The sequence below is a fragment of the Coloeus monedula genome (genome assembly GCF_965178545.1).
Source record: "Coloeus monedula genome assembly, chromosome: 3".
Lineage (NCBI taxonomy): Eukaryota > Metazoa > Chordata > Aves > Passeriformes > Corvidae > Coloeus > Coloeus monedula.
The window spans coordinates 72,786,414-72,813,708 of NC_138783.1; positions in this window are offsets into that span (position 1 = coordinate 72,786,414).

Sequence of the window (27,295 nt, forward strand, 5' to 3'; positions counted from 1 at the left end):
TTTTATTTCCTTTTACAGTGAGTTTCACAATACTGCAAGAGAGTGAGGTGAGTTGAATAGTTCCAATTAAGTTTGTTCTAGGATGTTTTTGTTGCTTTGCCCAGTTCAGTAGATGTTTCTAAAGGTGCAATGGGGGTTTTTTTGTGGTATATTTTCAGCAAAGACTCTGAAGAGTCATCTGTTTTCCTGAGTTGACTTAATAACGCTTTATTAAAAAGGAGCAGGGTGCCAGGGCTTTATTTAATCAATTTCTGGTTTCGCCCACCAAGAGTTCATCCTTCTCTGGAGTAGCTGAACAAAAACAATCTGATTCAGCATTTCTGTGCTGGCTAGTTCATGCAGTTAGAAAAAACCAGCTCAATAGATCTAATGTCAAAATAGATCCTTTAGTAGTTTTCAATCTAGAGACATTTTATATTTGCAACTCTTTACCCTGGATTACCATAGTTCTTTTTACTATTTTGCAAGGTGTTAGCTGTATTAGCAACTATGCTATCTGAAGGAGAGTTTTACTGCATGTATTGACTTACGTGATAATGAAGACTATGGCAAAAGCTGATTTAACATGTCTAGAATTATTTTTTGGTAACTTTTCAACTGCAGAAAAAACAGAGTAAAGGTTACTGCAAAGAATATGAAACCAAACAAGTTGTCTAATATATCAATTTCATCTTTTGATCTTTATCATTTTTGTAATGGTTTTAACTTAATAATTGCTGAAAACACAAGTTATTTTAAAATCATTTGAGTTGTAGTGCTACCAGTATTTTTTAAGTCCTACTAATTGGGTACTCTAATACTACTGAGAATAAATGTATTTTATTGGTTGACTAATGTGATATATGAGAGATTGAGTGTAAGTAAAAATGCAAGGTATGAAACCATGATGTTACTGAACTCTACTGAAGTTTTGTCATTTATTTCTGAATTAAAAAGATACCACCCAAGTAGCTCAATCATGATGAAAGTCATTAAAACACTGATACTTTGCATTTGCTTGTAGACAATTATTAGAGCTGTGTTTGGGTGACATTCAAAATTTATTTAAAGTAGTAAATTGTTGACAAACATTATTAGGAGCTTCAAACATTGTGAAAAAATTTTCTCACCTCATAATAGTAGCCCACCAGACCAAGATAAAAAAAAGGTGCCATAAGCATTCAAGCAAGCAGTCCCAATGGTGCTCAGTGAAGCTGAAAGACAAAATCTGTTTGTGTCTTCAGGCCTTCAAGTCAAAGAAATATGTCCCCACAGTGATGATAGGAAGAAGGCAGTGACTTAGTCGTGATGTCTCTTCTCTGTGATTGGGAATATTGACATTGTTTTAGCCCCTGTCTGCAGGAAGAGCTGAAACCTTCCTCTCATCATAAGTCATTTCATTTTTATTCATGTGCCTACCAATGTCTCACCCAGAAGTGCTATCCACTGACATCTATTTCAAAAATAGTGTAATAATCCAGCTACAGATAGAAATGAAGGTGAAGGTGGAAGGCAGTTTAACTAGAAAGAGAAGATTAAGCTCCTGTGTTAATAAAGAAACAATACACAGTGACAGAAAAATCGTTGCTAAGAAAAGCTGACTAGATCAGCTACAGTACAAAATAGAAACCTGGATTCTAAACTTGTCTTACACAGTTGGTCATAGAATTTATAATAAGCAGTTGTTAGATAAAATGGTGCTTATTGTGGCCTAGTGAATATTTCTTCCTTAAAATTCTAAATTGACTGTTGAACTTGAAGGAACAGTTTGGCTAAGAAAGCCTGTTTGGCTCTTCTCTGGAAGCAATCAGTGGTGGAAGAGTCACAAATGATGGGCTATGAATTTCCTTCCAAATGGGAAACTGATGTGGAAGGAAATTAGAACACCATGATCTATGTTCATATGCAGAATCATAATATCATTTTTCTGTTATTTCTTGATGTACTACAGCCCTTACTTTTGTAAGAAAGATGAACAGCTAGAGAAGTTCATAACAGCTTATAGTCATGATAAAGCTGATTTGTTCCACTTGTCACTTTACTCCATGACTCTTGCTTAAGTTTAGTGTTTGTTACATGCATTATTTGCTTTTCTTTCTCTAGGTCTAGAGAGTCACAGAAAATTTCCTTCAAAGCTGTTGCCAGCATGGAGAAATCAACAGCCTGCTATCAGTTTCCTGAAAGACCATAATTTCTTTTCCTAAGAAATTAAGAACTGTCTGCCAAAACCCACTGACAACTAAAGGATTTTTAGGCTTATTAAAAATTTGGTTACATTGATACACTGTGCTTTAAAAGCATGGATGATGCCATGAAGATTTTTTGCCTTTTCTTTTATACCCCTGTTATACCTTTTTATAACTTCTGTATTCTTAGTGGTTTTTGCCTACATTCTTGGACTTGTTTGTTCAGCTAGGAGACTAAACATTTTAGAAGCTTTGTAGCTAGGGATCAGTGTGCCCCAGACCCCAAGGTCCCCTCCAGAACACATTCTGTAAACTAAGATAGACCCATCCAGGAGAAGGCTCCTTGGGGAGGGGGGCTCACTCGAGCCTCTCATTGGAGAATTTTTGATAGATATGCTAATTAGTAAGACCTACAATGTTATACCCGATTTTTTGGGGGTGTGCATTGCAGTGTGCATTGGGGTGCATTCGACCTCGACATAGTGCACCTAAGGATTCTTAAAATAAATACCAAGGTAAAATACCTTTTTCCCTTCTAACCGTGTTTGACTCTTGATTTTAAGACCAGGAAAAGGCATCAGGACACCTTAGGTTATGCATTGTCTTCTTTTTTTTTTTGTTTGGAACAGCACATTAGGCAATTGAGTTCAAATACTGTGTCATTTTAATTGGTGCAGGAGAGCAATTGACTTTCAATGGCAAAATGTCAAGTGCTTCCTTTGCCTCATCAAAGCAAATTTGTCAGGAAAAGACTATCATCTCATATAAATAGCAATCAGTGCAATTAATTTGTATGTTTCAATTAGCTCATGATCTAATTATTGCAAGGCAGCCAAGGACTTCAAAGAGAAAAAAGTGTTTCTCCTCTCTACATAGGTGTTTTCTGTATTGTTGACTTATATTCATATACTTGAATAAATCCTCTGTGATAGTTTGTTGAACTTTGCTGCTTCATTTCACACAAACTTTTAAGTTAGTTATACTGTGAACCTCAAAGTTCAGTGCTACTAAACTGCCAGAGGAATTAAAGATAGCTCAAGTGATAGAAGAAAGACAGATGTTTCACGAAGTGATGATTATATTTAAATTATTAATGTATTGAGACTAAATCCCTAAGACCTCCTAGCACATTAAGAGTATTAAATAAAAACTGAAATGAGGCAGAATGGGATAGAGCCAACAGAAGACTAATGTGTCTGTAATGTTTTTGCCGTTGTTTTGAGATGCCAGAGGCCCACCTTTAGTAAAACAGTAGACTATTCTGACCAGGAAGAGGGTTTTGGATTTATTTTTAGTTTGACAGAATTCCAGGCTTTGCCTAGAAGAGTTGTTTTGGTACTTTTTCTATGGAGGGAATACTTTAACTGTTTCTGAGGCAAGAACTTTATCCCTAGCTCCTTTACTTTTCAAATAATTTCAAATAATTACCAGTAAAATACTAGAGGATTTTGCTTTAAACTCTTTTTGCTCAGTCAAGCTGAAACACATTTCTCTTGCTAATAGAAGCCAATACTTCATATTGTTTTCAAAATACATCTTGTTTCCAACCTTTCACCATTCCTTAAAATAAATCTCCGACAAAAATGGATGACTACATTGTAATGCAGAATAATTTCTACTAATGGGAAAAGTATATTTAGAAAAATAAAATGTGAGCAAAACTATATTTTAGTGCTAAAGATAATATTTGTCTCAGAATGCTAGAATTCTTAAAATAATAGGAATTAATTTTAAAAATTGTAATTTCATTACAAAATTAAAGTATGCTTCCTGTTTCATAATATCTTGTACCTTTTTTGGTTTTCCTTTTTTTTTTTTCCCCTTTTCTTTCTATGCCTTAGGAAAAGAGGGGAGGTTTGTAGGAAATGAGTAAAAGAAAATTGTCAGAATTCTTACCTGACAACTTTCTTTGTTAATTGGTAAAAAGTGAGTCTTTTGTCCTCTGTGATAAGTTCCAATCTTCCTCAAGATGAGAAATGGGATTAAGTTATCCTAGTCAATATGATGTAGAAGTTTTCCTCCTAAACACTTCTATTGTGAACTGTCTTGTAAGTGGAGCAGACTTTTATATAGGGTAAGAGTTTGCAACTGTCACCATTTATTGCTAGGTTAACACTCAAAGAAAGGAACAAAAAAATTAATAGAAGTAACTTATATTTCATGTTTATATGATGCTGCCCATGTCCCTGAAAGAAGTCATGCTCGAATGATCATTTTTGCTACTAAGACTGTAGGTAGACTGACACAACTGAAACATAAAAGTAGAGGTATTTTATCCAGCTGCAGTGTCTTATGATCTGATTCTGGTCATGGCAGTCATTGAATAAATTAAAGAAATTCCACCTAAATATATATCAAACATAACCCTCTATTCTCTCAAATTAGTACTGCTTTTATGGGATTAGATTGTTAACAATGATTCTTGCATCTCCTCTGGTTTTTTTTATTCAGTGTAACTATTTTGCAAATGTAGACAGCATGAACAGGAAAAGAGATTTTGGTGTTCATAGCAGAACAGCATGTAGCTCAGGTTGTAATACTTTCTTGAAAGTGTAGAATTTAAACTTTTCTATGAAAACACTGCAACAAGAATCTCATACATACCACATGAGAGTGATGTCTGTTATAGCCTTTTTTTCCAAAAGAATACTCTCTATTGTCTTATGAACGAAAGAAGAAAACATTCTTTGCTGCACTGTTTCAAACTCCTTATGTGAGGAAGAGCCTGTGGGCTGTAAATTCTGTGTTGAAATAGCTTTTCCCTGCAGCCCAGTTCTATAGGCATTTGTGAAGGGCTGATCTGGAGTCACAGCTCTTTTTCACAGTTTCCTCCTAGTTGCTTCAGGCAAATGTAGAGCCATTGTTATAAATTCTGTCATTCTGAGTGATTTAGTTCTTCAGTGCATTAAACTAGGAGCTCAGGCTCTCCACACTAGCTGAATTTTGCAACGGGACTCACACATGTAAGAGCTACATTGTGAGATGCTTAGGATTACAATGTCTTATTTGTCTGTTTCATCTAGTCCCTTGTAATCAGTACCTTTTGCTTTTTTTTTTTTTTTTTTTTGACTACATCAATGGCTTTGCTTTTCATTTCACATTACTCTAAAATATTCTCCATGTTATGTACGGATTGTCCTGTTTCTCAGGGTAGTTGTCTCTTCTGTGAGGTTTCTGCTTTCTTTCAGGATGGTTTTGAGGAAGTATATTTTATGTCTTGCTGACCCTTCTGCTTAAATGTATTCTATAGCTTTAGTAAGATTTTGAACTGCTTTTTTTTTAAAGAATTTTCTCCCCTGGTGGTTTTCCTTAAGGTCTTGTTACTACAGTTATGCAACACCGGTTAGATACAAGCTGAGGATTTCAGTTGTTTTTAAAAGTTTTATAGTAAAGAATATGCAGTAATCTAAAAGAAAATATTTTCAGAGGTTCACAACATTAAAAAGAAAGCAGCAGAAGTATTTCGTTAGCACACAGATACTCTAACTCCACAAATGAAATTAGTTTGCAACTCAGATCAGAAACATTTAAATATCATCTGGCAGTATTTATTAAGTCATGACAGATCTTTACAGTCCCTGATGTAAACACCTGGCTGGTTTTTAAGTTTACTTTGGCATTCCTAGACTTTCAAATTCATTCTGAAATTAGTAATTCATAACCATTATAGTAATTTTTTTTCCTTGTCATATACTTGTCTTACTGGAAATCAAATGGTTGAACTTCAGCAGCATTCTTGCCTCATTAGGAGAGGAATAAAGAGATACAAAAGTTCTGTTAGTCAGCTGTATTTATACTATTTTCAGCATGCCAGCATCAGTTTCTAAAAAGTCAGCAGGTCTTGCAACTTTCTACTTTTATCCTAATACTTAATTAAAATCAGAGCTGTCAAGGAAAGTATGGCTCTGAAGATATAGAGAAACTGAAAATCCAGGCAATATTACTAATAAAATTTTCAGCAAAGGACAAAGAATTCAATCAAATTTATTATGGTTTTATTATTGTGTCTTGGGGTGACCTTATGATGTGTATCCCATATCACTGCCTATGCCCAGAAATTAATTCCTGTGCCTTTCTATGCCTCTAAACTGAGCCTGAGAGGGGGAAGGAAAAAAACTGAGCAAAACTTTCTCAAAGCAGTTTGCAGCTTGTTCAAGGTCACACACAGATAGCAATTGGTTTTCCCCACTGCGGCAGGGGAGGGAAGAAGCACCTGGCTTGCTGCGCCCAGAACAGTTTTTTTTGGCCAGTGGTTCAGCTGCTTTTTCTCCAGAGAGAGACTGAGAGTTGAATTTTTCCTTCCCTGGAATTTCGGATTTTCTCCCTTTTCTACTGGACTGCTTGATTGCTGTAATATCAGAGCACATCGGGAGGACTTTCCACTGGGCACAGAGGGCCTGGCCCTGGGCCAAGCCCCAGCTCCAAGGAGACCAAAGGGAGGACTCTAGCATTTTCCCAGGTTTTTCCTCCACAGTGAAAGATTTTATTATTTAGCATTATTTTCCTTTCCTGTGTGTTTGTTAAATAAATAGTTTTTATCTCCTTCACTTTCCTTCGAGGAAAATTTATTTTTTCCTGAACCTGGTGGGGGAGGGGTGGTTGTGCCTTCTCTCAGAGAATATATTTCTAAATTTGGCAAAACCGGAACATATTGTTATTTTAAAAGTCCCATTGGAACCATCTATTTTTCTTTTCTGCAGGTGAAAACAAACACTTTTCATCCCTATCTTAAGCCTTAAACACACACACACAAACTGCTTCTTCTCCAATTCTTTACTAAAGGTAAAAAGATCATATTGATTCATAAAAACTCATAGCACTTTGTAGTAGCTGTCCTGACTGTTTCCTGAATTCACGTACTTTCCCTTTCTTTCCATCCGGACACTGAGTGAAATGAAGAATCACATCTTGTTGAATGAGAGCTTTGGTGGATCAATGCTGCGTTTATTCCACAGGGTCCCTCGTGGAGACGCTCAGGCGGCGCTCTGCCAGCACCCACGTGTGCACACAATCTCACCTTCGCAGGTGGTCACGAGCAGCCGCTCACACACACAGTCCATGCACGAGCCGGAGACAGAGAGGCGAGAGGGGCTCTCTGCATGCAGCTCCGAGGTGTTTAATGGCAACACACCCAAAGGGGGCAGAGGCAAGAAGAAGCCAGAACTGAAAGCCTGCACCGGTTTTATCCCGAAAACTCCCTAAGGTGGGCAGAGCATCCAAAACCAATAGTCTGAGGGCTAGGAGGCACAGGCAAGGTTGAGTGACATAACAGGGGCCATTGGGAAAAGGGATGGGAGGGGGGAAAGGGCAAGTGACCAGCAGAATGTAGACAAAGGGAGAACTTTCTAGCACAGTGTTGTAGGGAGAGATCACTTTTAGGGTAACTTGGGGGGTGTAAAGTGGACTTAACCACCGCAGCAACATCTCATCAGACCCTGTATCCAAAATTCTGAGGGATCAGGAGCTCAAGAACACCGCAGAATCAATCTCCCCTACAACAGAGACAGAGTTTAAAACATCTCTGATAGAGCAGATGCTTATCCACAGATCACTCTATCCTCTCCCACTAAATTGCCTTAGAAGAATGTAATTACATTCTCCAGGACCCAGATCATTGTTTAGAGTCATTTTGTAATGAAGAAAATATAGGATTAAAAAGGTTATCTTCTGTTGTAGGATCCAGTGCTGTCTAACATCAATCAATCTTCTTAAAATTGTTTCTTTTTCAGCTATTCTGACATGGAAGTTAGGTTCTAAAGTAACAGCTTTCTGATGGGCAGTTAAAGACCAGACTTATTAATGTTCAGTTGTATTCACTTACTTCAGTGCTAACATTGCTCATTAACTTACATACCTTTTTTAGAAGTGAACAGAATTAACAGCCTCAGTCCTGTACTATTAAGTTTTCCTATTCTACTAGCATTTTATTGTCTCATCCTGGAAGACTGAAGTCCCTTTTTCTCATATATTCTGTTTTTAGAATGTAGGTGACCTGAATTGTCCATAGCAATTTAAGTGTCATCTCACCAGGTGAGATATATTGAAGCAAAGTTAGACAGTTATATATATTACCATCTATGCCAGAAATAGCTCACCTCATACATTCTAAAAATAGGTTTTATTTTTTTCATGCCTGCATCACATTAATAGGTTATTGTCATTCTGCTATTAAGTGCATTAAGAGTGCTGTATCTCCTCATTTTTAACTGAAAGAAAATGACTTTTTAATTTGGCTAATTTTTTCATATTGAATTTCCAAGTAGTTAGTCCATAGCTCTGTTTGTATCATGATATTATATTATGTACTAAACAAATGGAGTCCACTTGTTTTCAAGACAGGGCTGGAAGTGTATGTGAAATTGGAACGATATGTGGAATGAAAGGGCACATGGTCACCTGTAAGGTGGCAAGGACCTCTGGTTTGTGAGAAAAGTCAACAAGGATTCAGCATTTAATAATAAATAAATAAGAGACAAGAAAATATGTGTCTACCTGTGTTCATTTGTGTGTGTGTGCATGTGTGTAAGTGCATTGGCATTCTCTGGAACACTTGTTGGAACTACAAACAAGAGCAGCATCAAAAAAACTGAGAGAATATTTATTCTTAGTCTGGCATCAGGCAATCCAGGCAGCAGATCATTCCCAAGACATTCTCATTATGATTATTAAGAGACAAGGTATTCTTCTTAAACATTTACCTCTTACCATTTTCCTTTGCATGTGGTACTTTATTATGAAAAGACAATTTTCATATAGTTATATGTAGTTACTTAAATATGGTGAGATAAGCTGCCCATGATGCAAACATGACACTCTTCAAGATCACAGCAGTACCCTTGTGATCTGAGCAAGATTTATAAATATTAAAGCTACTTCATGTAAATGTTAGATACAGCACATGCAAATGCCTCTAGATGTAAAGACAGACTTTATATTTGCAGTTGTACCTTAAAACTATCACAAATTGTCAAATACATTTAGACACTGTGCTGGTTTGGACAAGTTTGGAGGAAAAATACCCTCTGATAGAAGGCAGGTTACAATCAGCCCTCCCCCACCAGGTTCAGGAAAAAAAGAAATTTTCCTCAGAGGAAAGTGAAAGAGATAAAAACTATTTATTTAACAAACACACAGGAAAAGAATAATAATGGTAAATAATAAAACTCGCTGTGGAGAGAAACCTGGGAAAATTTCAGAGTCCTTCTGTAGATGTGATCTCTCTCCTCCTCCTCGGAGCTGGGTCAGTGTGGGCCCGCCTCCAGGGCCTTGATGGAGAACTCTCCCGATGTGTTCTGATGTTGAAACAGTCCAGAAGAGAAGAAGGGAAAAAAACCCCAAAGTTCCAGGGAAACAAAGTTCAACTCTCCATCTCCCTCCAGAGAAGAGGAGCCAAAAACTGGCTGAAAAGCAAGCAGGGTGCTTCCTTTGCTCTTGCTGCCGCAGAAGCAGAGGAGTGCGTGTCTGTGTCCTTTAACAACTGCTTTGAAAAGTTTGCTCAGGTTTTTCCTCTCTCCCCTCTCAGGCTCAGTTTAAAGGCACAGAAAGACACAGAATTAATTTCTGGGCATAGAGCAGCGATAGGGGATACACATGACAAAGTCACCCCAAGACAGACACTAAAGTCATATCTTTGGAAATATACATGGCAAGGCATTAAACAAGTATTTCCAAACATTCTGGCTGATCAATGTTTTGCTGTTATTAAATCATGAAACTACACAACAAATACTCCCAGAACTGACAAACAACAGAATATCCACTCTTCTTTGTGTTGCTAAGGATCAGTGTGCCCAAAGTCCACAAAATGAAAACTGAAGCAGTGCTAAATTAATTTTTGTGCTTAAGAGGAAATAAAAATTTCAATTATATAACAACCTGTATAATGAAAAGAGAAGTCAATCCAACAGCAATTTGACCTCAAATGCAGCCTTCTTGATTTCTAAAAATCTTAGAGACCATTTTAAATGCATGTCAAAGACCAACACCTGAATGCTTACAGAAAAATGAAAAGACAGGAATGATTCATAGATTTGTGAAAATAATGAATTCTGTAAAAAGAAGATATAGTAAATAAAACTATTTTTGAACATCCTTTGTGGTGTTGTATTTCCCACCGATTCATTTATTAAATGCCTTTCACATTGTTCCCCCACCATTGCTCCCCTGCCCCTAGTCCTGGCCATTCCCTCGGGTCCTCCCTATTGGTTCCTGTACCCCAACTCCGCCCATGTACCGCCCCTGTGAACTGACAAAAGCCGCCTGTTCCCTGATCACGAGGTCTCTCTGCCTCTGGGGGTCGCTGGGACGAGATGTAAGATTAAAGATCCTCTTAAACCCTTATAGAGAGACCCTTCTCGCCTCCTTCGCCATCACTGGTTGTAAAGCCGATAGCTTCCAGAGCAAAACCGCGGAGCCGGCCGAAATGGACTACAGGAGGGTGACAGTGGTCTCACTGCCCTAAGCAGCTCCGCTGAGCTCTCAGGGAAGCTGCAGCTTTCTAAACCAAACACAGCATTACAACAATCCTTGAGAAAAAAAATTGTGCTTGTGTAAAGCATGCCAGAGGATTGATAAGTACATGCAAGAAGTAAGACTGAATATATAGAACATGCTAGAGCCTTTTGATAATGGGAAATTGTGTCTGAAGCTAGATGATATTAATGCTGAGCAAATCTAAGCTATGAGATATCTCAGTACATTTCTTACTTATTTCACACATAGTATGCTAATCAGAGAAAATGAGAACTTCTCACAAAATTCAACTTTTTCCTATCAATGTACTTTATGTCCAATAAAACATTAGTTTAAAATAAATATTTTTTAAACTCAGAAATTAAAATATTTTGTACACATTTTGTGAAGTTATATTTGTAAATACAATTATATTTTCTGTGGTCAATTTTTTCCTATTAAGTAAAATCTAGCTTGAAAAAAACCTGAAAGCTGTAAGCTTTCAGTCATGCCTGAAATTTATTGCAATAAAAATATAAAAACTCACAAAAGTCCAGACAAATACTTAACTCTTTGATATATAAATGTCTATAGCATAAAATATTCTTTAATTTTATGTCACTATGATGTAATAATAAATGTCATTGATATTTGGCATTATGCCAGACACACAGCACTTTTACAAGCACTTTTTTTTTCTGCAGTTATTTCTACTGTGTCAGCTATCCTAAGTTTACCCATCAACATCCACTTTAAATCAGTGGACCACTTCAGTAAATATAGATTATTCAGTGGTAAAAAACACATTTACTCTGCCTAGCTGTTGCCAGAATGTTTAGCAGAAATCAAGCTTCTATGGAATAACTGAGCTCATGAGATGGGGTCTCCATTTTATTCAATGTCGGAAACTCATCATTCATTGTAATTCAACTGCTTAGTGTTACACTACTGATACATAAAATCTGAGGAGCAAAATTCAGTTGGGAAAATATTTCAGAGCAACTGCATGAGACCAGACTGGAACACAAATCTGCTTTTCTTCTGTGTAAATAGAATAAATAAAATGAGTTTGTTTGGATTCTAGGGACCAAAGATGATAATAATAAAGAAATGACTGTATGGAAATGTCTACTTCTCAGTTAACAAAGGAAGTTTTTTACTTCTGTGACATAGCCCTTTATTTCAGGCCTGCCAAGTATCTCTATGGCTAGAAATTTTTAGCTCATTTCTTCTTAATGCTATGTGCCTACTGACCACAGTGACAATGAAGGAAAGATAGAACCAGTTTTGCCCTGTCTCTCTGGGAGGAGTCAATTCAGTTTTGTTATGCCTCAACAATGGTCGTCAGAGGCACGTGGAGGAGGGGTGCACATGTGCCACATGAAGGAGTCAAAGAGAAGAAGCCTCGTTTCTGGGGGGACTTCGCCTGGCAACACCCCACACCAGGCAGGCAGCAGGGGACACTGCAGGGGGACGTCTCCAATCACCTGACTGAAGAGTCTCCACCAATGGATGGTAAAGAAAGGTTGGACCGGACCAATGGTTCCTTGTTAGCAGGCGGACTTTGGGAGGGGCAGGAGCGTATAAAAATCACCTGTGTCACTATTTGCTGGAGGTCATTATTGTTTGCTGCGCCTGCTTGCTCCTTCCTTTGCCTTGGCCCCAGCCTGCCTTCTGGCTCTCCTGCCCTCACTGGCTCGCCCTCGTACCTGTCCTGCCTTCCTGTGCCCCTGACCGCCGCCTTGCCTCTTCGCCCCACGTCCTCTTCTGCACTGGCAGCTTCCTTCCCTGCTGCCCCGATGCAGCCGCCACTGCCCGCGCTGCCGCCCCGATCCCGCCGCTCGCCGTGCCCCTGTCCAGGCTCCCGCTCCTCCCGTCCGAGCGCCCGCTCCCCGCGTGTCCGGGGCCGTCGCCGTGAGAGCCGCGCCCCGCCGGGCGCCGCGCAGGCCCCGTCAGAGCCGGCCCGTGCGCAGGGCGGCAGCGAGCACAGCCCTGCCCGGACACCGACAGCGCTGCCGGCCTCGCTGCGGGTAGCGCCCTCTTCTTCTCTCGGTCCCCTCTCTCTCCTCTCCCCCAGTCCTCTGCCATTTTCCTTTCTTCTTTGCTGTCTCCCCTAGCCGTCTTTTGCTCGGGCAACTCCTTTTCCTTCTCCTTTTGTTATCAATAAACAGTTCTCAGATACAACGTTTGCCTCCTTTGGCTTCATTTCGTTCCCGACCATCCATTTTTAAAAGAACTCCTCGCAGTTCCCCACACTGGAATGCAACCCTCTCGTTGGTTAAAAACAATAATAATAATAATTATCAATAATTATTCAGTTTCTGCTTCCTTGGAACATGGTCCACAAGTCTGCTTGTATTTTTTTGTCCAGAGAGGTTCATGAGTCTTTCAAATTCTTTCCTCATTTTAAAGAAATATTCAGACACTGGCTATGCAATATTATTACAATAAATATAGATAGCATATATAATACAATTCCTTACCTCTGTTCCATTAACCTAAGGACAAATGTGGGACATAGAAATGGGTTAATTTGTAACTTGTAACTCCACGGTAGAATAGAGACAGCATGCACACCTAACCAGAACATAGTCAATAAAAATATCCTTAGAGAAATAGCTTAGCAAAATAGCAATTTGTTTTAAATGAAACCTAAACAAAGAAAGAAGTTGCAAATTGTCAGCTTGCATCTTTGCAAAGTTACTTGTTTCTCACATTAAAAACAAGACCATTTCATGTTTCCTTCCCCCCCCCACAGTACATTAAATTCAACACAGTATAACATACCATAGAAAAATTAGAAACTATACTATTTTTTTCTGCATTTCTAATTTTTTGTATATTCAATACTTCTTTCTAAGTATTAAATGGTTTTTATCAGTTCAATTTTCCCATTAACCTTTTTCTTTTCTCTTCAAACAATATTTCCTTTTAGCAAATGCACGTATTTAGGTTCAAATTTTATTTTCAGAAGTGGGAAACAGTATTTTGAAAACAGTTTTGGGAGGTACTATTGGTATGCCTTTTACTGGGAAAAAAAAGTGATTAAATAGCTTTGCTGGTCATGACTAAGACAGTCAGAACCTCTCTAAAATTCTAAGAACAGTTCTGCCCAAAGAGATACCTTTCACCCTCAAGAGACACCTTCAGTTCTTCCTATAAACTCAGCATTTGTCTTAAGCTGTGATGAATGAAAGCATTCTACATGCAACCCCCTATTGCCTACTCAGCTTAACGCAATGAATATTGTATATACAACATGAAACACGTATTATTTTCACTAGTATAGTTGTTTTAGTATAATGCAAGCATGGTTATGATAAGAATTCAAATGTGTGTAAGTTATAATATGTTTTGAATTAGCTAACTAGCCATAATACATTAACATCCACTATCTGTTCTTGTCTATCTTCCTCAACGTTTTTAGTGATTCCATTGTAGAAGCATCTACCTTTATTACATAGGAAGAACGGAGATGAACTACTCCAGTGAAAATTTTTGGCATTTGTTTTAAAAACTTGGCAGTGTAGTTAAAGATGATAGAATTTGCACTGAATCCTCTGTGTTGAAGACATTTGCCAGCCGAGAGAGAGGGATGGAGACCAGAAGCAGTTAGCCAGAAAAAACAGAAGGAAGTGTAACTTTCTCATTTGTAACAGCTGGACTTGTAAGCATGTATCTGTCAAAGCCTTAATGAAACCCAGACTAGTAGCCAAAAAGTTCAAAGGCAGGAATCTGTGCTGTTAAATGAAAGGTCAGCCTTATCTCACACAGCAATTTAAGCTAATTAACTACAAACTAGTAGTCCTAGATTCACTTTATGCTAATGGAAAGAATTAGGTGTATCTGTTTTGTGATGAGAAGACTTTCCTTTTGATTTTTCCCTCTTTATTAATTTTTTATATGGAATACCTTAACTGCTTAAAATTAACTTTTAAGCCCAGAATTATGCAGCGTAAACATTAGCCAAAATTATTGAAAAAAAAAAATATTCTATCTATATCTAAAAGAAAAGGTAGATTTCTCTTCAGAAGGACTTAGCTTCACAAGTTGATTGTGCTTGGAGCTTGACATTCTAAGCAAAAATTCCTTCTTTTATCTTCAGGTTCTTCTACTAAAATAGGAACTGTATAGTCACTCTAATACATTGAAATAAAATAGCTGAGTCATTTAGTATGGCATGAATCTGTAACTTAAAGAAAAAATTTCTCCTGATGAGGTTCTTCGGAGAAGAGTGTAAGTAGGAATCCATAGAAATTAGTACAATGTTCTCTGATTTGCAGTGTTGATCTTAGTGGGATCAGTGAGTAAGAACTCTTCAATTTTATTAAACAGAACCAAAACAATCCCCCAAATAACAGCAGTTCCCCCCAAGCCTGCCAAAATTATCTTTATTCCCTTTTTATGAAGTATAGTGTTTTCTTAAAGGAACTCCAATCCTAACCCGAGTGTAAAGTGTAAACTTCACTAAATTGGCCGCTGTTTCTCCACTAGATAGAGGCAGACAGTGTAAAACTTTTGGTGGAAGTTATTTCAAAGAATCACAGAATCATGGAATTATTTACACTGGAAAAGACCCTTAAGGTCATTGGGTCATCCAACTATATTTGTTTTCTCCTTTTACCACCTGTAATATTCCACCCTATGAAGTCAGTCGTTCTTTTAAAAAAGCAGTCTGAAAACTCTTTATTGCATGCAACAGCTTCACAAGCAGGTACTCAGATCAGAACTTAAGAAAGTTCAAGAGTTTATTCTATTTCTGTGGCTTTTCCTTGGTAGTAAGGGTTTTCTCATTGTTTAACCTTTGTATCTGCAAATATTATTCCCTAGAATAAATGTAGGTGGTACAAACACCTGAAATATATTTGAATTATTTGACCATTCCACTATTAATGAAAAGGCAATAGATATAAGTGTTATTCCAAAAAATCCCTATGAAAACTTGCAGACATACATCATATTTGAGAAAAAACTGCTTCACCAGATATTGTAATAAAATTTTATGACATTTATGTAAAAGATTGGAGTTTACATGTAAGATAGGATTACACAATCTTGATACTAGGATTGCCTTGCCCAAAAGGTCACAGAAATAGAGCAATGCTCACCTCTTAGCCTATTTCCCATTAAAGAGATATGATAGCAGCCAAATTATGCTGATATTTTTGGATAAAATTATTATCATTACTGAAATGTAGTCCTTCTGGGCACTGAGTTACAATTTTTTTTTTTTTTTTTTTTTTTTTAATTCTTAGGCCTTTCAACGAGTGTCGCCAACAATTAACAGTGCCTTTTGGGTTTGCAGTGTTCATGGTATACAAACAACTTGTCAAACTTCTTGTTTTTCTGTAGGTTATATTTAAGGCCACCAGTAAGAGCTACAGTATCAGCAACTTCATTCGAGCTGAAACATTGCCATTTCTGGCTGTGTTTGACTTATAAGTCTAACCTGTTCACCCCAAACAAAATCTGGAGTAATACAAACAAAAGTGCTTGCTCGGCCCTTGTAAAGCAAGGCTAACAGCATTCATACGTTGTAGTTGCTATTAATTCTGAAATCTACTTCTAATAATTTAGAAGAATGTGTGTCTATGAGCAAAAAAAGAAAAAAATTGTTGGAAAATATATTAGTGGACACTTGCAGGGAAAGTCTCTAACTGGGTCATGTGGTTTAAGTAAAAGGCAGTTGTTCAACTGTTCCATTTCACATTTTATTTACAAAGTGCTTCACATATTTGCATGAGAAATATGGTGAAGGTAGACTACAATGTGTTTGTATTTTACATTAATTCACAACTCTGATTGCCCTCCTCCAAGGAACCAAACCCCTAGGTTGTTCCTTCAAGCCCAGGTTGGCAGCCTGAGAACTGTCTCCTTGGTATTTCGTGTACACCTGTTGAAAGCTGAGAAAAAACAGCATCAGAATGATCCCACTTAAGCCCTGTGGACAGTTAAAAACCTGACCAAACATCCCAGTGGAAGTAGAGACAGATGAGTCTGCTGTTCTACACAGGAAAATCAGTAAAACACTCAGTCAGAAGCTAGGAGGCCACTGAAGGTGCACAAGTTGAACAGATAGCTGTACAGCCTTGAGCATAAACAGGAGAGAAGGATTTTGTCTCCGTCAGAATTGTATTCTCTTGGAGTAGCATAGAGCATCTCTGGTTTTCAGAAGGGGATATCATTTTTTTTTCTTTCAACTGCTGCTTCTTCTATTTTTGATTAAAAATAACTTATTTATTTTCAGAAGCAAGAACTGATTCAGGTTTTTTATGTTATGTGGTGGTTGTCTTAAAATGATAGAAAGGTCTCTAATGATGTTCTGTTTCCTATTTACAGACAGCAATGAAATCATGTTTAAGTGGCTTGAAGAGTCACAGAATGTTTAAATGCCTTTTTTTTTCTTGTTCACTGCAATTAAAATCAGAATCTGATTATTTTATTTTTCTGTGTTTTATTTACTTAGAATTGCTGTAATTTTTCATTTCAACCAAGTTTAACCTTAATTAAAATAGATAGAATTTGTTTTCATTCTTGGTTTATGCAGGAGTAAAACTGCTTCTTTCTCATTTCAGGATTTTTTGTCTTGACCATTTTTTCCAGTGTCTTGTGCTCAAGGTGTTTATACACCCTTCTCCATGTTTATACACCCTTCTCCTTCGCCCACTCTTGTGTAGAGGTAACTGAATTTGGACATACAGTGTTAAATCACCCTTCTAGTTGGTTTGAAGTTGACTGAGTTTTAAAGAGATGTATCTTAAAAATAATGACTTCTCCATTTCCCTTGATAGTTATAATTGTTGAATTCAGTAGTTAACAATTTTATAATAATTATATTATATTATAAAATTTTCATAATTTGTGAAGCCAGATTAAAAGATTTCAAACCACTTATTCAAAGTCTTTGTAGAAAGCCATTTTCATATTTTAAAGGATATCATCTTGCATGTTTTGTGATGAACTATTCCTAGCGTTTGATTCAAACTCTATGTTTAAACCTAACAGGAAAAAACCAGGTTGTGCAACTCAGACTCAGTGAGTTTTTATGTATGTGCGTTTTTATATCTGCTTTTTGCTGTGGCTGCCACACTTGAGAAATAGGACAGAAATAGGACAGTCTCAGCTCATACATGGTAAGTGAAGAGAAGAATGGACCAGGACTTGGTTCAACAAAATATCTGCTGCTCTTGGCAGAGGTATCTTCTAACATCTACTTTATACACACCAGACATCATGGAAATCAAAAAAATATTTACATCACACCTTTAAAACATTACGTGGTTATATCAAAGCATATCTTTATCATACTGAGGGCGGAACATATTTGAAATATTTGGCACCTCTCACACCATAATGGTTCAGAATAGATTTTTTGTCTATTCTGCCCCCTTTGTGATACTCACACTTTACAAGGGTTAGAAACACAAGCAGCAGCTCCTTTCTTAAGTGTGTAATTGAGCTGATGGAACAGAAGAATCAGTAACTCTGCTCCAACCTGCTATTTGCTGATTACTGGGTGGGGGGGCGGCATGCAATTATTTGTTTGTTTGAACTTGACTGTCACTAGTTTCACTTGTCGGTCCTTGGATCCTGATCTGGAAGGATTTGTATACTTGAACATCTGCATTGAAATGCATTGACATTCACCATCTGAATTTATGTATTCCTTGGAACTCGAGCCAATGCAGCCTTTTTTCCTTTGGTTACTGATACTATTTTGCATCTGCGTATGCAATGCATACCAATGTGGACATTAAAATTGAGCTGATAAATCTTTCCTTATAAGTACCTTTTTTTTTTCTTCTAACTGAAAAGGAAATTTAGGAAGTCTACCTCAGCTGCAGAGATCTTCACTACAGATAAATCAGATACGTACAACATGGAACCACTCTTACTGACCGAGTGAACACTCCCCTGAAGAAATTATGAGCTTCACTATCACTGATGTCTAAAGACATTCACATGATGGAGTGTCAGCAGTAAAATTCTCACTTATAACTGGTATTTTCTAGGTTCTGAATATGTTCAGTCTCTTTTAGTCGTAAGATATTATGAAGTGGGTGATAAGGGATAAGTGTATACTTAGATGGTTCAGATACACCCTTGTAACTTCTGCTTTGTTAAGGCCACAGGTTTTCCTGAGGGGAATATATGTTCTCGCATTTTGGGATAATCATGTCTTTGAATGACCAAGGACTTATGAACTTGACACTTTTTACCTCCACCATTTCACATAAAGACAGGTTTCCTTGTAAAACAATGTATTTCCTTTTATTATGCTGATCATTTCACCTGCTTTCATAGTTTTTTCATTTCCCTGACTTTGCACATTTTAGCATTAAAAGATATTCCATGTTTGCCCTCTGTTCAAGTTGTGATTTTATAAAACTCTTTCTGGTAACAAAACACGTACTGCATACTATACTTGAGATGGAGCTCTTTCATACATTTCTACAGTAAAAGTTTATCAAAAAGAAGAGACCAGAAAAAAATAATCTGGCTTAGCTTGTCATTAAAATATTCTTCTTTTTTTAAGAAATAATTGCTCATTTAATTTTATTATTTCAAGATCACAATTATTAGGTTTTCAGCATGTTTTTAATCAACAGTCAAGAATACTCAGAATTTTCAAGGCATTCTGCAACAATTCACAGCCAGCTCTTACAACTTGTGTGTACCAGGAAACTAGAGAGAGTTGTGATTGGAGTGCTTAGAAGACTGAAAAATCAGGTCAGTCTCAAACTGTTAAAACAACACTTCACTACATTGACATTAATTAACATCACACGTTGACAATAATTAGTTACTGCACATTGTTAATCATTATCACTGCGTATTGAAAGCAATCCTCCCTTAACAATCATACTGCACCAGATGTGAATATACAAAATCATAAAGCTAATGCTGTGCAGTCAGCACTAATGGCTGCAGATTGTGATGTTCTTATTCACTGAGCTCAATATGTGCTCCACCTGAGGTCCTCTCCCTTCTTCCACATCCCCATACCCTAATTCTCCTACCAACCTGTTCTTGGCTACCTGTAGTTTTTTAAAGCAAAACCAGTCCTTATCCAGGTCTACAATATGCATGTGAAACCTCAAGAGATCTTTAGTCCAACCTCCTTCTGAACGGTCAGATCTGAGTTTGCACCAGAATGTTTTTGTAAACCTTTGAAGACTGATGCAGCACAACATCCCTGGGCAATCTGCACCACTGCTCAACCAAGGGGAAAAACACTTGACCAGCATGGAGTTGTTTAGGTTCCCAGCGCCTCACCGCTTTCAGCCTCTGCTCACACTGGCGAGACCATAAGAAAATCGCCTGGGGCAATGAGCTACTTGCTGCCAAGTTCCCATAACAAACTGGTAACAAAAGACATGGCTGGGCCTTGTATTGTCAAGCACAGATACTACAAGGGCTGTGTGGCCTGTCACTAATAGTGATAGTATTAATTTTTTGGGCCACTGAAAACCGTCTCCAATTCTGCAATTGTTGCTAATATGTAGGTGCAAAATAAGCTGAATATAAAATCTGCTCACTCTTCTTCATCTCTCATGGGTAAAACAGGCCTCCATATCTGGCTAGATAAATTTATTTATTGTTATCCTGAAATGTTTTAATCCATTTAATTCATTTTCAAAGCAGTTTGAAAACATGAGGCACAGTAAAATCATCAGTACAGAATCCTGTGGAATGAAGTCACTGGTGGCATCCTGTGGGGTATGCCCAGCCCCTGCCCTGGAGGGAAGTCTGCTGAGATAAGGAGATTGCATAACCTCCCAGCAGAATTCCCTTGGAAAAGGCCGAAGTTTCGGTGAGGGTGAGAGAAAACAAGAAACATGATCCTCTGGGAGACCCTATGCAGATTCTTTGTAACCCATTGGCTTCTACCCTCTCACACCCACCCTTGTATCCCTTCTACCCTTTTGAGTTCGAGATCTACCCTTCTCCCCCTTTGAGTTCAGAGAACTCATCCCTAGCCTCCCCTTCGCGGGGTGTGGACTAATAAAGCTGCCCCATGCAGAACTGCTAAATGAGCCTCTCGTCTCTCTCCTCCTGGTCCAGCCTGGGGTTTGCCTCCCAGAACAAGAGCTGAAGTCACTCTCGCTGATCACTAAAGAGCTGACAGCCTGCTGAGACAGGCACCTTTCTGCGAAGGCAGCCTGGTGGCTGAGGGATCGCCGCAGACCTCCGGAAGACTGTCCCTTGCAGGACGCTCTCTCTGGGTTGGTCACGGCTTCCTGGGTCTGAGCCACAGACCCCAACCCGGCCGCTATAGCATCTTATTGCAAATAATAATCCTTACTTAATTATAGTTTCATATTAAATTAGTTTCTGCAGACTTCATAAAAAGGTATTTTCTGTAAGTCCAAGCATACTGTAGGAGCCTGGTGGCAGGTAACTGTGTGCTTAACTATTTCAAACCCTCAAGTTTGTTATGCTTTAAATACCTATCTCTGAAAGTGCCATTAATGTTATTTCCTATTACATATATCTCCTCATATAAAATAATTTTACTAGTTTCCTAATCATTATTATTCCTACTGATTTTGCATACATAATGGAAGGACTTATTTTTGTAAGGACTTCTTTAGTTTTTTTCTTGTTTATGGGGTTTTAGTACTATTTTAAGTTCTGTGTTTCTCCTGGGTCTTCACATCTTCCCCTCTCATATCTCACTATATCTGCATATTTTTTTGGTGATTTTTTATATTTCTCTCAGGTTTTCATTTTGTAATCAACTTTGGAAAAAGAGACAAAGTTAATATGCCAACTGCACCAGACATTGATGCTTGTATATGTCTATTAATAAAAGAAACTGAAATCCAGAGTTTCTTTCATCTCTTAGCATGATGTTGGTTTCTAATTGCACTGAAATATAACACAAGAATACAAGTGGGGTTTTTTTTTCAAGAAAAGGAGAGAAATACACACACATTTTAAGTCTCTGATAATTTTCCTCTTTTATGGTCTTTGTTCTGTGAATCTGTGTTGCCATCCATCTTAATATTGTAATTCAGAAGACACAGAGGGTGAAGTCAATAATGAAATTCCAAGTGATCAAGGAACCTCTTTTTATCTCCCAATACCATTTTAATTTTTTTTTCCCCAAGATGTTATGTTTCATTTTTTTTGTTTAATATTTATTTCTATTTATTTAATTTTCATTCTTTCATATTGTTCAATTTTATTCTCTAGGGGAATAACAACATATATGAATAAGTAGGAATATCAGTATAATATTTCTGGTAGAATAACACATCCAGAACAGCATTTCAGAGGGAGATCAGATGAAATTCACTCTGTTTAGGAAATGTCTTCCTTTTAGTGAAAAAAAACCCAAACAAATCAATCTTTCTACCACATTTGATTATCCCTTTTTTTCCTGAAATAGGCACTGTTAAATGGATTAAGGCTTGAAAAGAAATTCCAGGATGAAGGTATTACATAAACCATAATCAGAGTGAGTTACTATGTATCATTCTGTGTTGGCATATCATAGTTTATATCAATTCTAGGTTAACTTTGATGAGATTTCTGAACATTTCTTAAAGTCAGATTGCATTAAAAGGCACAAGTTTTCTTACTATTGTGTTCTAGTTTCAAAGTTCAAATTACTATAGTTTATTAGTATTAGCATAGCATTTAATATACTGATAATTATTGGCTGCTGATCTTATATGCTGTTTTCTAGATGTTCACTTCTTAACAGTTTTCTTCTTTTTTTTTTTCATTTATAAATCCATTTGCTCATTCTTTCTGTAAAAATAGATGGGTGGAAATAATCATACAAATCATACAGAGACCACATAAATTTGGGGTAGACTATACAAAAAAAATAAAATTGCTTTTTTCCTATGTGATTATAAAGTAAATGAATATAAAGAAATTTCATAAAACAAAGTTTTAGGTCAGAACACTGTTCTAGTCTTTTTTGGGAATACGATTAGCGTCTCTAATTCTTTATGTGGCTAACAGACTTTAGACTGTGCATTTATGCTCTTGGAATACTTAGGGCTATACTCGCCCTAAGATAGTAAAGCTCTGCTCTTCTTCATGACAGCAATTTTCTCTTTTAAGCTAAGATGGGAATTTCAGGCAGTACTTCACCACCAAATCACTGAAGTTGTACATGGCATAGCAGGTGTCAACTTCATCCCAACTTAGTGAAAGACAAAGTAATCAAATTAGCTGATACCTTGCATACACAAAACACTGAGTTGAATATTGAGATGCTATTTGCACAGAAGAGAAAGATCTGATCTCTAGGTGTAACTCTGAAGATATTAAAAACTTCATTTTTTCTCTCCAAGCAGCACAAAGAAATCTGCCAATTGACTTTTTCTCCTATCAAGGAGTTACTCAAGACCAGATATCTTACAAAAGCTCACTACCTCATCATGTTAGACCTAAATGCAAAGTTCAAAATCAAGCTTCAAAATGGGGACCAAAATGTCACACCTTACACTTCCACTTTCACCAGCAAAATACATTGTTTACCCACATTTGTGTAGCTTCACCAGAAGACAAAAGTATGCAACTAAATTAGATTGCAGTAATCACTATAATAGTATGCTGAGGGGAGGGATCTGTGGATCAAAGCCCAGGGAAAACACAGGTCAAGGTGAATTCTCACTATTTGTCTTTTTGGCATTGGGTTCTGAGGTGAAGTGACCCTTCATAATTAAAGGAAAACTGCAGGCATCCACCTTCAAATGCTGCTTCAGTCTATGAATATTAATCTTACCTTAGTACCTGTACAGATGAGAACAGCAGAGTTGTATAAGAACTTCCATTATTTCGCATTTCCTTTTGGCTTCCTAAGGCACTGGATTATTAGGCAATGGTTATAATAATTAATGCTTAAAAAAACTCAAGCTAGTTCTCTCCACTCAGTATCTAGAGAATTCGTTTAAAACCTGAGTTTAGAAAATCTAATTCCCATGTACATTGTAAATGCCAGGCATGTCAGTAATATGCTTGACATAATTAAATCACTATTTTTCTCAATTGCTTTCTCCTACTGAAAAAAATGCGTTCCTGTAATATATTTCCTTGTTATTTCTTTGACCAATTTTGCTCTCATCTCTGACTTTGATAACAAATAGCAGATGTTGTGGCTTTTACTGCACTGTGATACTGACTGGAAAGAATTTTGTATAAAGCAGTACCTTTATTTAGTAGTGGTGGTACACTACCCTTTAGTGCCCACTTCATTTTTTTTAGTTATGTGAAAGCATAATGGAAAATTCAGGTGTGTTGTCTTGCATGGAGTGTTTCAGAAGGTAAGAATTGGGTCTTCATATGAATAACCCAGGCAAGTTACTGAAAGACATGCTGGAAAAGATGATCTGAAAATATTTAGTGGGAAAGAATGATGTCAGATATTAAAAAAAAACCAACAAAACCAACCCAACACAAACAAAAAAACCCTGAACCAAAACAGATAAATAAATATGACTTCATTGTACAAGATATATAGACAATTGAAGGTACAATATCACAGATCTAAAATTGAGGAGTGTGAAGCATTGAATTGTGTTTCAGTGGCAAGGTTTTTAGCATAAAGTAAGAAAAATAAAATAAAAGCCAGTCATTCTGTTGTCTTACTTGTGGGAACCAGGAATCAGAGCAGTATTTTATTTATACTATTTATATTTATTCCCCTTCTGCATTTGTTCTGGTTTGTTTGTCTTCATCTGTCTCAGATACATTTCAATAAAATAAAATAATGTCTCTGGTTTGTGTTCAGGTGCTGTTAAGAATCACACAGGAGCCTTGGTTTTCTATAGTTTTTAAGATGCCCCAAACAGATTACTAGTGAAACAAAGGACAAGTTATAGCAGATGAATACAAAGAAACAGTGAAGTAATAAGAATGTTCATAATGAAAATAACTCTTAAAAAATTTAATATAGGTTCGACAGTGACTAAAATCAGATACCATGGGAGACGTGAATGAAGCTTTGTAGCAAGTGCAGTGACTTCAGCTATTCCCCTTAACAACAGAGAACCAGGATCAATCCTTGGTCATGAAACTGAGGGCTGTGGGCTGGCTTGCATCCAGGCTGCTTAGTACCAGTTGCATTAGGATGAAAACAGTACATCAATGTTTTGTATCATTTGGGTCCCCTGCAATGCCTCTAAAAGCCGGTTTTGTATCTTTATTTTTTTCACAATAAACGACATACAGTGAAAGGGCTTTGCTGCTCATGACCAAAGTGCATTTTTTACTTGATTTTGTGAGGCAGAGATTCAGTGTGGATTTGTAGAAAGGGGGAGCAAAGGGAGCAATACTTTGTGCAGTCTCATGGTTTTGCTGTCCTTTACGAGTACTCCTTTAAGAAAACTGTCTTTAGAATGAAATAGAATATTTCCTTGGTAGGACCTAAACTCACTGAGAGTAGATTAACTGTTGAACTAGGTGGGCAAACGAAAGTCCAAACCCTTCTCTTCTTTCCTGGCTGGCTGTTTCTTTAGCAACATAGAGGTACTCATGATGTTTATTTACTTTCCTCCTTATGAAATGTGGTGGGTTCACCTGGGCCAGCTGCCAGACCCACAGGGCACAGGAGAAAATGAGTTAAAAAAGCCCCTGTGTTGACATAAAGACCGGGAGATCACTTGTCATAGCAGGTCCAAAGAAGACTGACAATCTGTATTCCACTCAAAATTCTCCATATATTCAGAAAGGGTACACTTTCCATATAATTTATCAATTAGCATTAAAAAACATTGGTTATGTCCTCAGAAATTCTAGTAGAACATGAGACTGAACTCAGGCTTTATCTAGTCTTATCTGTGCAGGATGGCTCTCACGTATATGGGTCCTCAAACAGTCCACACAAAGCATCCTTTGAATTCCCATTTCTTCAGCACTATACCACAACATTTATGTTTATTTGTACTCTTCCATGCCAGCAGCAAATATTTTCTTAAGATGCTGCATTTCACCTCATAATGGTATAAGAAAACTTAGAAAGTTCCTTTCTTATGAAGAGTGGAACTCCAGCACTCAGTCAGTTCAAGAGCCAAGGTAATTTCTGTACATTCAGATCAGAAAATTGGAAAGTATTATTAGTTGTTGCAATTTTGATGTATTCTCAGCCTAGGAGGAAGGGATTCACCCAGGGTCAACAGGCCAAACTCATCTCTCACATCTGGGTGCAGAGTTAGGTATAAGGAAGACAAACCTTAATGGAGAATTTATGAAAGATTGCAAGTTCTGCATTATAAGGGAAGCTGTCAGTAGGTTCGTTATCATAACATGTGAATTATTATTGCTTGTCCTCTGAGTGTGGCTGAAAAAAGACAGTTTTCAGTCTCATACTTTCTAACTGAAAAGGTTAAAAATTGGTGTCTTGAAGAAAATTGCATATAATTGCAGCTCTGCATATTAAAAAAAGTTGGAATATTGCTCCTTTTAGCATGAGAGAAAATTCAAACTTTGTAATTTGATTAACATTTTAAAAATTTTGCTCTTGAAATGAATCTGTTTAGGCTGATAGACCAGAAATATTTAATTAAGTTTGGACAAATATTCACATGATTTATACTGCATACTTCATTCTTCCTAAAGTATATTATTATGACATTGCAAAGTTTCACCTCTGTCAGTTTTAAGGCCTTATAAAGGTGCATTTTTTTGAAGTAGATTTGCAAAAAAACCCACCCTCTTTTTATTTCATAGTATTGAATTATAAATAGAAAGCCATTAACTGTAATCAAGACATTTTTTCCTGTATTTACAAATTAATTCAATCAAATTAGCTGTCCAGAATATATTATTTTCTGACTATTTGGGGGGAGAGGGGTGTTAATAAAAGCTTTAGTCTTCTTTGCTTTTACATTTTTTTCCTCAGGTTTTCTTTCTTTGTGTGATTGAAAAGGCATTTTTGGTTGAAGTTCAAACAACAAATTAAAGACTTTCATTCTCAAAAGAATGAAGTTATATATGTGCTAGCTAATAGCTTTTGATAGCTTTACAAAATTACTTTGTTCTTTCTTTAGAGTAACTTTTTGTTGTTTTAACACCTTAAAAGCTTTCTTATATACTGTAACATAGTGTTGTTGCCTTAATACATAAACAACTCTCTGAAATTACTTTCTAGATTATGTTTTCAATAGTAATCCAAGCTAAGGAGTAGGCACAGTTTAAACAATGCTACGCATGGCCATCTGACCATACTCTAATTCAAATCCAATTTGGGACATTTTTAGGACACAGTGTTGTTATGATGTCCTCTCTCCCGCCACCTGCTTTACACTAAGCTCCAAAATAGTCTCAGAGGAGAGCCTTCTCCTGAACTGCAGCTTCTTTTAAGGACACAAGGCAAGTCCTGATGAGTTTATTCACAGCTTGTGTCAAAGTCTGATACTTTCTGACTGGGTTCTTTGAGATATTTCACATGTTGAGGGTGAAGTGTTTAATATCAAATTTATTTACTTGAAGATTATTGATGTTACATATCATGTTACGTATGACGTTACACACTGATTTTGCCAGGTGATAAAAAATATACTGAAAATGCAATGCAAATTCAAGTGACATTTAGCAAAATATAGCAGGTGCAATGCACAGTTCAATCACAATGCCTGTGTGATTTCCATTACTGGTCTCTATAACTCGCCTTCAAAATGTTCTCATCCCCAGTCACCAGGAAAGAATACCTGGGTTGA